The sequence below is a fragment of the Adiantum capillus-veneris genome, chromosome 5 (assembly GCF_014529385.1).
Source record: "Adiantum capillus-veneris isolate H3 chromosome 5, ASM1452938v2, whole genome shotgun sequence".
NCBI classification, from domain to species: Eukaryota; Viridiplantae; Streptophyta; class Polypodiopsida; order Polypodiales; family Pteridaceae; genus Adiantum; species Adiantum capillus-veneris.
The window spans coordinates 95,555,440-95,566,321 of NC_140935.1; the positions used below are offsets into that span (position 1 = coordinate 95,555,440).

General features: G+C 42.7%; 1 pseudogene; it reads right to left on the minus strand.

Annotated features, from left to right (window-relative positions):
* Positions 1-4,154: 4,154 nt before the first annotated feature.
* Positions 4,155-4,869, minus strand: LOC147457766 (uncharacterized; annotated as a pseudogene).
* Positions 4,870-10,882: the final 6,013 nt, after the last annotated feature.

Here is a 10,882-nt window from a genome sequence, read left to right on the forward strand (position 1 = left end):
AAGGGTGCGGGCGTGGCCATGAAATTGGTGTACCACAAGCTATGAATCTCCATAAATATGAACATTTGCTGCTCCCAAAAGAAGTAGTTCTCTCAACCCAATTAAAAGTGCTTGGTACTCTGCAATATTATTACTCAAATGATTGCCCAAAAAATCCCCCAAGAAAATAGCATCCCCCTCGGGTGGGTATACGACGATACCACAACTTCCAACCTTGTCTTCACCGTGGCAAGCTCCATCAAAGTAGAGAGACCAAAGAGAAGACTCGTCATCATCTGCAACAAGGAACAAGATCACATCCAATAAGGTTTAATTTTATCAAAATTGGTTTTGGTGGAAAACCATGTCCCATCCATTTCTGCAAGTTGGGCTTTGTTCCTAGGAAAGACCTTCACAATATGATAAGGACCGGACCACACATGGCTCAACTTCCTGGGGAATAACTCATGGCGTGCATCATATAAGAGAACTAATTGCCCATCCTCAAAGTTGTAGGTTTTAGCCTTCTTTGCTCTTTGTTTTGTTTGACGCTTCTTTGCTACCTCTTGGTGTAAATAGGCCCTCAACCTCCACTCATCTAGGTGCTCTAATGTCCCCAACCTCTCTTTCAAACTCTCTTCCAAAGGCAAGGAATGTGCATGCATAAACCGCAAAGTGGCAAGCTTGTGCTCAATTGGTAGGACACACTCTTGACCATAGACAAAAGAGAAAGGAGTGAAGCATGTGGCCTCCTTAAAAGTAGTGTTATATGCCCACACAGCCGCTAGTAGTTTCTCATCCCAATCCCACTTGTTCATATCCACTATTTTCCTCAAAATAGTGACTAGAGTTTTATTAGTGCTCTCAACTTGCCCATTGGTAGAAGACTTGTAAGGGGTGGTTTTATCATGTCTAATGTTAAAATAAGAAGTGAGATCCTCAAGAACATCATTTAAAAAGTGTGTCCCCCTATCGGATACAAGTTCTACTACTGCCCCAAAATGACAAATAACATGCTCAATCAAGAATGAAGCAGTAGTGCGTGCATCGTCACTCCTCACCGCTCTAGCCTTAGACCACTTTGTCAAGTAATCAGTTGCAACTATGATGTAGGATTTCCCATGCTTAGATGTAGGAGTGATAGGCCCAACATAGTCAATGCCCCACTTCTCAAATGGTAATGTGGCCACAATAGGATTGTTAGGGTACAAACGATTCTCAAGGCGGGTGGCTCTCTGGAAAACATCGCACCTCTTACACAATTCAAAGGAGTCCTTAGACACATTAGGCCACCAATAACCAACTCTCAAAATCTTCAATGCAGTCAACTTCCCTGCGAAATACCTCCCACATGCACTATCATGACATTCTTTCAGAATATGAGGGATCTCTTCCTCTGCAACACAACGGCATAAATGCCCTCAAACACCTTTTGATATAAAGACCCATCAATAATGGAAAATTTTTGTGCATGGGTAGCTAATTCTTTCTTAGCAGCCTTACTCATGTCTAGGAAAAATTCTAGGGTAGACAAATAATGAGCAATTTGGTCATACCACTCCCGAGAAGGCTCAATGCGAAAAAAATTAGGTTCAAGCATGAGAGGCTCATCAACACACGAAGACACATCAACCAAGCAATCCACCAGCTTTTGCAATGCAGGAAGTTTGGATTTAAGTACATAATCAAAGGTTTTCAACTCAACAAGCCATCACCTGATACGTTTAGGGGGCTCCAACTTATTCATCATAAGTCATAATGAGTCCTTTGTCACATATATAATGGAGTGTTGCATGGATAAATATGTGTGAAACTTCCTAGCACTCTCAGCAATAGCTAAACAAGCTCGTTCTACCCAAGTGTAGTGTGTCTCTACGTCTTTAAGCTTGCAACTATAATATGCAACAGGATGCATTTTTTAATCATAAAGTTGGGCAGTGCAACTAGATAAAACTGAATGTGAGCAAGCGGAAAATAAATGAAAAGGTTTGGAAGCATCTGGTGGCTTAAGAATGGGGGCCTTAGTAAATGCACTTTTAAGGGAAGAAAAAGAGGTCTCTTGAGGTGTCCCCCAAATAAACGTTTGCTCAACCCTCAAAAGGGTATTAAGTGGTAAAATAAGATGAGCCATATCTTTAATAAAGCGGCTATAATGCTTAGTAGCCCCAACAAAACCCCTAACCTGACAAATAGTGGTAGGTGCAGGAAATGCAAGGAGGGCTTCAACCTTTGTAGGGTCCATAGCTATGCCATGTGCACTAATAAGGTGTCCCAATAAAATTCCATAGGAAACTCCAAACACACACTTGCGAGCATTCAATGCAATGGACTTCTCTCGACACTTTTGAAACACATAATGGTGGGCTTTAAGAAAATTTTCTCAAGTGGTCCCCACTCCTATGTTGTCCATAAATATTTTGAGAAAGTCGATCTAGAAGGTCATCACGAAAACTCTCATGCTTATATTTTTTATAAGATGCCCCAGCATTGCATAACCCAAATGGCATGACATGATATGCAAATGTACCAAAGATGGTGGTAAAAGTGGTTTTAAGCTTATCTTCATCAGCTATGGCCATCTGGTTGTATCCTGAGAACCCATCCATAAATCCATAAATCTCCCTCTCAGCTAAAGCATCTAAAATCTGATCAATAAAGGCAAAGGGTAGTAGTCTTTGCTGGTAGCCTTATTAAGCTGTTTATAATCAACACATATACGAAGCTGTTTGTTTTTCTTAGGTACAAAAACAATAGGGGAAACCCACTCAGTGTTATCTATGGGAAAGATTAACCCAGCCTTTAAAAGTTTTTTGATCTCCATATAAACCCCCTCTCTATAATGCTCCGGCAATCGGCATTGACGTTGATGCACAGGAACAACACCAGGCTTAAGTGGGATGTGATGCACAACTAACTCGGGTGGGAAACCTTTCAACTCCGTGTAATCCCATGCAAAAATGTCATGGTACTCTTGACATAAACAAATAACCTCCTCCCTTAATGGTGACTCTAAAGAAGCACCCAAAAGCACAACTTTGTCCTCCCCTTTTATAGGAACCCTCATAGTGTCTTCCTCTCTAGCCAGAGGTGGAGTCTCCACATTTTCATCAAGGGTAATCTCAATAGCATCAGGGTAAATACAACAAGAACTAGGTGTACAAGAAGAAGTAGAACTACGGTTATCATCAGCATCACTCTCAATTTCTGAAGTAACCCCAGGACTCATAATAGAAGAAGGGTAAGCTGGAAAAACTATCCGTGAAGATCCCCTACCCAACAAAAACTGTCCTCTAGGGATATCAATGACGCAATATTTGGTCCGCCATATCCAAGGTCTCCCCAAAAGAAGCTGGTACTGCCCAGGTCCCGGACTAAGCTGCAAAACATAACAATCAATCTCCATAGTTCGGCCTTCCACAGTAATGGGAAAACCCTGGATGAAACCCTTAGCACTCACAAAACAGTGATCGCCCATGAGTAACCCAGTTAACAGGAACCCCATTAAAAGATAACCCAAGCTTGGAAAAGGTTGTGTAACTCAAAACATTGAAGCCCGTTGACCCGCCATCAACTATAGTATATGGGATCACAAGTTGGGATCATGCGCTCCACTCGGGGACACTCTCACTCAGCAAGAACAGAATTCACCTTCTGAACAGCAGGAAGAATAGGACTCACCCTCTTTGAAGAACCCAAATCTCTGCAGTACCTTCTAAAAAGGGAACGGCTAGAAGGAGAAGTGAGAAGGTATTGTGGTAGGGACATGGTAAACTCCACTGGATTAAGAGCAGCAACAAGGTCAAAAGAAGGTATACGAGGGAATAAATTACTTGGGGTAGGGTGAATACAAACATGACGAGGTTGGGGCAAAGGGTCAAGAATGGGAACACTAACACGAGTGGGTGGGTGGGTAGCAACATCGGCTGTCGGGTCTCTCTCCTCCTCAACAAGTTTCTCTTTTCCCTTTCGTGTAATGGCATGCATAGGCAATGCAACATAATCAATCATATTAACTAATGGATTATTGGTTGTTCTGGGTGCCAAACTAGAAGAATCCATGCTTGGAGAACTAGGAGACCGTCTTTGTAAATGTGTCCAACTAGAGCCTAGAGGTCTCTCATTCCCGCTACGATGGTTCATGGGGCTTGGCGGTGGTATTGTAGAATTGTTATTCATCATGTGGCACATCTTAATATAGCAATTTTCTTCAATATGCCCCTTTCCCAAACATCTCTCATAAGTGCAGATGACTGTGGGACAGTCTTTGGAAAAATGGCTCAGGGCGGCGAGCGGACAACAAATTTTGTTGGCGCTTCAAAAAGTTCACATCTAGAGTCACAACTTTCATGTTTTCATTTAATTGGTCCATGTAATTAGTCATCATGTCTTTCAATTCCCCAATACTAGATGCAGTGCTCTCATAACCATCCCCACCCTTGTGATGCATGGAAGGTGCAGTGGTAGAAGTAGATTGAGGATAAGTCACAAAAGGTTGGGGAGCGTGAGAAATTGGTGCCGGGAGATGTGGAGAGGTGGATGAAGAGGAAGTGTCTATAACATGTGTGGGTGTTGTGAGTAAACGAAGCGAGGGTGTAGCTTGAAGTTGGAGTGGGGTAACAGGTGGTAATTGCAGAGGTGGTGTCGATTGTAATTGGGGTACATAAGATGGGGCTGGTAAAGATAAACTAGGAGTGTATATGGGTAAAGAGTGTGGTGCTAGCCATGGGTAATATGATGGAGACGGTGTCGCAACTAGTTGTGGTTCATAAGCGCACTTGTAGGACTCTCCACATTAACAGTAGACGTGATAGCACTATTTAGATCTTGTGGAGCCTGAGCCCTCACTAAAATTTGAATATTAGGATGCAACCCCCTAAGAAATGATTCCATGATGGTAAGCGGATCAATGTTAAAAGTGGGAGTATAATTGTTGATAAAATTCTTGAACCTGGTAGCGGCTTGTTTGATGCTTTCATGCAGATAATTTTGCTTAAAGGAGCGTAACTGCTCAAAAAATGAGAAAAAGTTTGGAGGTTTGTGAAAAGCGGCTACGAATTTTTGCTCAAAATCGGCAAAACTAGGAATAGAATTTTCTTGCTGCTTGGAAAACCAATTCGAAGCTTCCCCTTTTAGTGTGGTGCTAAAATAAGTCATTACATGTCCCTCCTTGACAATATGCGACGTCAAACAAGCAATTTTAAAATTGTTTACATGGGCAGTAGGATCTTCCAAAGGCGACCCATGAAATGTCGAGAGTGGGATGAGTGGTGCATCGGGGAGAGCGAGATTAGTTGCTAACACTAGGGGTAATTGGATTGCAAAGGGTTGGTCCATGATCGAAATATGGACAGAAAGTGAGGTACCCGATGGACCTTTCCCTGGTGGAGTTGACACTTTTGGAATCTGTTGTTGTGAAGGAGTTGCAGGGCTAGAATGCCCTTGAAATGCTTTTTCCTTTTCCCTTCTATGATATCTCTTAACTCGCTCACTCTCCCTAAGATGTTCTCTCCATTCTTTATCATTGTGCATAAGTCCCCTTCCAAGTAGGTTCGTGTCGCAGAACCTCGACTAAGTCAAGGTCCCACCGGGCGTGCCACTGTCTGGTAAATATCTGGATGAGCAAGGCAAAGAGGACAAAGACCCAAAGGACCCCCCAGATACCCAACAAAGATATATGATAAGACCCAAAGAACCCCCCAAAACCCAATGAGAAAGATGGAGGGAACTTAGAGATAAAATAATGTGCTAGATGTCCGCTGCCAGGGAGCGCTGGAGTGGCTGGAGTATAGACACACTTGCAAGTAACAAACACGACACGGGCACAAATATGGTGATGATTTGTAGCAAAATGTTATAGTGAATGCTTACAAACCGACACAATGAGAATATACACAAATTGTGTTTATATTATGATCTTTGAGCATAAATCGCTTTTACAAATATTTGCTTTGTTTTTATATCAAAATGGAGTGAGAGAGAGAAAACTTAGCTTTAAAATTGTTGCGTCAAAACTCGAAACTCGATGGCGAGGCTCAGAGTGATTCTCATGACCCTTGAAGATTAACTTTTACAAAGGTTCACTATTTTTGTTAAATTCAATTTTTTACGGAAGTTGGCTACAAGTGGCTATATGAAAACGATAGTGCGTGAAGCGTGCGAATAACTAGGCAAGGAGTCTTCCCTTTAATGGCGATTGTTGCACCGTCTCTTGTGCGGTTTGACTGTAGTCTAAGCTTTGATGGCCGTCTTTGTAATAATGCTTGAAATCTGCGAGTGAAATCAAAAACTAGTGGGAGAGCACCTCTCACCGTTTGACGGTGAGCCACTCTCTCCCCTTTAATTTGGATGAAACTTCGCTCTTTCTTGCTCACGCTTTGTTTGTGCTCAGGGCAAAGCCCTCTCTCTCTCTCTCTCTCTCTCTCTCTCTCTCTCTCTCTCTCTCTCTCTCTCTCTCTCTCTCTCTCTCTCTCTCTCTCTTATAATCTCTCTTTTTCCCTCTTTCAAGCCCGCACAAAGACTCTATCTCTCTCTTTATGTTTTCTGTGGGGACCCTCCCTTAGAGGGGATCAATGACTTTAGAGGATTGATATAGGTTATTTACCACAAATTTGTTTCTCTCTCTCCTTCTCTTCAAATGCTGCAGTGAGAACCTTCTCTCTCTCTCTCTCTCTCTCTCTCTCTCTCTCTCTCTCTCTCTCTCTCTCTCTCTCTCTCTCTCTCTCACACACACACACACACACACACACAGAGTAGGGCTGAGCCCTGGTCTCTCTTGCTAAGGCAAGAAGCAACAACTTTCCCTCTCCCTTTCTCTCCCCTGGCTATGGCCTCTCACACAGAGGGCTCGTTCTCTCTCTCTTTTCTCCCTCCTCGTTTCTCTACACAAAACAACGCTCTCTCTCTCTCACTCCTCATTTCTCAAGAGGGCTGAGCTTTCACAACCTCTCTTCACTAGCAGGGCCACAAGGGTTCGATTCCCTCTCTTCGATTTCACACAGAGATAATATCTCTCTCTCTCTCTCTTTGATTTCATTCAGAGAGACAATCTCTCTCTGGGTCGATTTGGAACAGAGTAATACTCACTCTTCTTCTCGATTTGAAACAAGGAAAGGTCTCTCTCTCGGCTCAATGAAGAACACACACAATAATACAATGTATGCTCTCAAATGAAAATGCTCACATTTTGCCTCACTAGCAGCCGGCAAAGCACAAATGGAACTCCATCTCCCTCTTCTCTCTTACGAGCAGACACGAGCCCCCAAAGGCATCCCTTCATTTTATTTTATTTTGTTATCATGCCTGCTATAAAAACTCCAACCTTATAGCTTTGTAAATGGAATGAGCACTTGAAATCAAAATGTAAACTACAAGAAGCATTTTGATATTTCATGTTGATCCGTGTCACGACCATCATTTGTGATCCTTCTGTAAAATTAAGTTTCTCGAGCACTGCAAAAACGACCAACCTTCCTCGACCAGGATTAAGCACGGCATCTCAAACAATCACAATATTGACACTGATAATGTTGATGCAAACAAATGTAACACAGTGGAGGTGACAAAAGTGCGTATACATGTCATGGTGCAATGATGTGGGGATATAAAGAACATGTCATCTCCCTAGGCCAATTGCTTACAAGGTGCATTCAAATCCTATTGGATGACCATAGAGGTGGACCAATGAGAATTGGACTAGAGTAAATCTAGTCTAATTCATTTAAAAACACTTAATAAAAGAACCAATAAGAATTAAGCTCTCTAGAAGACTCTTGGACAGTCTCCCAAGGAGTCCAATGAGCATTCAATAGTCCAATGGCTTGCCTGATTACTATTGACCAGAAGAAAAAAGGGTCCAATGAGAATTTAATTGCATTGATTAATTACCTAAAGCTCTCATAAAAGGGGAAATGGGAACACATGTCACAAGGCAATCACTTATGCTTTTTAATTTTCATTGGCTAAGCTTTGCAGGGTCCAATGGGGTGCCAGCATGAGTATTTTGCAAGAGGGGTCGACCTAGAGAGAGAGGGGGCTGAGTTTGGCAAGGCATTATCACACACACACACACACACACACACACACACTCTCACAATCTCATGTGTTAAGCAAGAAGACTCTCTCTCTCTCTCTCTCTCTCTCTCTCTCTCTCTCTCTCTCTCTCTCTCTCTCTCCTTCTCAAGCTTTAATGGAAAGCTCATCATTTGCTACAAGCTTTGAGAAGGGAGGTCTACACCAACAACTCTTGGATTTGTGATGCAAATCCAACCAAGAGCCAAGCTTCAATGCATGATCATCTCCTCTACCATGCTAATTACTAAGCTATGCTAAGCTATTATGAGTGATTAGGTGAGGAGATATACTTCTTTCTTGTAAGACTACTCCTTCTTCCTCTCAATCTACTCTCACACCCCACTAGCTCTCACCATCTTCGAAGGTGTGTGAGGTCTTGGGTATGAGACCGTGAGGGAATTGATGTTGTGTTTTATACGTGTTTGCTTAGTTCTTGAAGCTTCCATCTTCATTGCACTAGCTAGTTATTGAAGGAACACACAGAATTGTATTGTAAAAGGTCTCCCTTGATGGGGGAAACCTATAATACAAAGCCTTTTGGAGGGGGACCGCCGGCTCCATCTAAATCCAGTCCTCAACTATTGTCAATAGCTTAATTTCTCTCTCATTTGAGGTATTGTTCATGCCTATCTAACTAAGTTTTATGCCTTTTGTTGCTCTCTCCATCCAAGCACTCTTGCTATGCTCCTTAGGAATCTTTTCTAATGAAATGCTCACTATGTCTATGCTATTTTTCGCTACACACAAGTTGCTAGGCCATTAAATGTTACAAAAATGTCCCAGCTCAGCTTAACCTTGAGCCAGTCGAAAAATCACAACAGCCGGTCATTGTTCGGGAAAAATCAGTTTCCCAAACATAGGAAATTTCTTTCCTTGAATTTTCCAAGAGGAGGTTTCAAAAAATTGGGTTATTTTCCTTGATTTTTTTCACTTTTTTCTCTATTTTAGGAAAAAAATTTCCTTTTCCCTGTGCCATCAACGGGCATTTTTGAAATTGAAAACGACACGATATTAAGCTGAGACACAATTTTCTTGAACACTACCTGAGCCGGTTAAAGGGAAGGGAGGAAGGAGAAAACCCACTTGAATGTAAGAAATACCCGTTATCTTAAAAAATTCCCTGCTTGATTCTCCTCTAAAAGGGAATTTGTATGTTTGTGAGATTGACTTTCCTTGAGCACCACACGGTAAATCATCCCTAGCCCTTGAGTTGCTGCCTGCTAGTTACGAACTCATCTGGGATCGTTTGTGTAGGTATGTATAGCCAAGCCTTTTGTGTACCTCCATATCATAGAGAGTTGGCAACCGGACAGACGAGGAGAGAGAGAGAGACTAGAGAGAGAGACATCCATGGTAGAGAAGAGATCAGGCCTTCAATGTGAGTTGTTCCAAATTCTCTGGCGAGAGTCGAAAGGTGAGCGCACTCGCCATCAGGTGGTCCGCACTGGCCGTCTCTCTCTCTCTCTCTCTCTCTCTCTCTCTCTCTCACACACACACACACACACACACACACACACATTATCAAGACCTGCCGCTTGCGACCTCATGCTATGCGCCCATAAGAGTTGCGCGCACATTTGAAAGGGGGAACAGATGCACGACGCGTGGCATATCTCGCTACTCGAGATTTTTTAAGCTGCATAAAGAAGTCTTGTGTGGCAGGATAGGGTGGGGGAATAGGGGTGCACGAAAACGTGGATGAGCAAATTAGGAGCAATGGGTGGTGCAGGGGAGCAATGCCTGCAAGTGGGGTGGGGAGACGTTGGATGCTCTCTCTCTCTCTCTCTCTCTCTCTCTCTCTCTCTCTCGCGGCTTGCTTTGAGGAGATGCGATTGCAAGGTCGATCAAATTCTGCTGTAGAGAAAGCAACGACAAGAAGAAAGTGCCGTCACTGACGTGCTTGGAAGAGAGAGACAGAGAGACAGGAAGATAGATGGGAGGCGGACAAAGGAGGATGAGTGTGTAGAGGACATGCCTCTGTCTCTCTCTCTTTCTCTCTCTCTCCATCCATCACCTAGTGTTAAGCACTCAAGCAGAGGAAAGTGGTCCAGCCCTAATTGGGCTCATGCTCCTGCTGTCCGCATGTGGAAGGGCTACACCATCTCGGTCTGGCGTGAGAGTTGCTAACAACGCCTCGTTCGAGAAGTGATGTGGCAAGACGGACTGCAAGGGGTTAGGAGAACAGGGTAACAACATAAATTCTAATGACAAGGCCGACACTAACGTGCAAACGGCGACATTGCCTGTTGTGTGTGTGTGTGTGTGTGTGAGAGAGAGAGAGAGAGAGAGAGAGAGAGAGAGCTCTTGACTGGTTTAAATGACAAAAGGGAGAAAATTAATATATTTTCATAGAGAAGCTTAAAAAATAACTTAAAAAGCCTAAAAGAAAGCTTAAAAAATGTGTACACAATTTGATAGGCACCATGTGTATATCCCTACTTGCAAACTGGCAGTGCCACCGATAACCCATTTAAATCTAAAAAAAATAGGTTGGTGGTCCAACAAACTTTTCAAACCTCTTAGTAAAGGCATCACCCCAAGAATTTACTATTCTTGGTAAAATGGGGCATTACATCTAGAGATTTAGAATCCCCCCATCATGCCTTGATTATTGGTCCCATATGGAGTTGTCGTTGATCTTTAAGGACCAATAAGGATTATATCTTGACTATTGTTCCCATAGGGAGTTGTGGTTGAGCTCTAAGGACCAATAAGGATTATCAAAATTGGCAAGTCTACCAAGAGTATTGGATGTTTTTCTAAAATCGTGAAAGGACACTTTTAAGTCATGTTAGGTTCCTAGCCTAGTTTTCAGGAGCTTTTCTTACAAAAG